Consider the following 1,207-nt stretch of genomic DNA (forward strand, 5'->3'; position numbering starts at 1 on the left):
GAGACCGAGAGGCGGGACACGGGAGCAGCGGTAGAGAGAGGGAAAAAAACCACTCAAAACGTTGAACCCAACCTCCATTACCCCTGCTGGCTCCCTGCCCCCGTCCGCCAGGGTTCCCTGGCCAGCTCCGGAACTGATGGCTCGGTTCGAGCGCCTGCCGTGTTTCGACTAAACTAAACTTCTGACTGACGACATTCTATTTTTTTTATTTAGTCTCGTCTCATCGACGAAAACTCAAACCTATGACTCGTCATGTTTTAGTCATCAAAGATCCATGTTTAGCTCATCAGTTTTCATTATCGTCATGATAAAAAGGTGCGTCAATGAAAAGATTTCATCATCGTCATCTTTGACAAAACACTGCAACTGAACTGAGAAACAAGAAGTTGTTTCTAATGACAATAACCAGACCGGGAGCTGGGAAACTCTGGGAGCATAAAAACAAACAATCGAACCCAGATCTGAAAAGATGCCTGACGAGGCGAACAGCACATCTGGATGACAAAATCTAGCCAAGGGTTCAGGGAGACTTTTGTCTCTGTCTGCTTCCCCCAAAAAAAGGATAAGGAAGAATGAAGGGAGATTACTAAGAATATAGGGAATCTGCTAAAAAAAAAGTTTGCATCCCTGCAGGAGGATCTTGAAGAGAAACGGCCCTTTTCCAGGCAACAGAAAAAGGGAGAGCAACATTCAGCTCTTTCCCAAACATTCTGATAACGCAGCAACTTCTAAGCCGAGAACATTAATGATGATGATTAAGCGCCTCTGCAGCAATTACAACACAGATATAGTTATTAAATGGAGACATTATTCATCTGCTTAACACTGAAACAGACACATTTGAAAGTTTTTGTAAAGTGACTATCATCCAGACATTAGTCAGGTAGAGGAGAGCAGGGATCTGCTCTAGATGTTGAATCCAAGGAGGACACAAAGCTATACTTCAGTTAGGGATGTTTTTTCAATTCTATTCAGTTTATTTCTATAGCTTCAATTCACAACACCTCATCTCAAGATCATCCGGTCAGATTGATTCAAAGTTTTCTATCTAAGGAAAATTGACTGCATCTACAGTACTAATTGACTCTTCAGCAATCCCTCACACTAAGCATGCTGGTAGCAACAGTGGAGAGGAAAAACTCCCTTTGAACAGGAAGAAACCTCCAGCAGAACCAGGCTCAGTGTGAGCGGCCATCTGCTGAGGCCG

Source organism: Cyprinodon variegatus, unplaced genomic scaffold (assembly GCF_000732505.1).
Source record: "Cyprinodon variegatus isolate N-32 unplaced genomic scaffold, C_variegatus-1.0 Scaffold110, whole genome shotgun sequence".
NCBI classification, from domain to species: domain Eukaryota; kingdom Metazoa; phylum Chordata; class Actinopteri; order Cyprinodontiformes; family Cyprinodontidae; genus Cyprinodon; species Cyprinodon variegatus.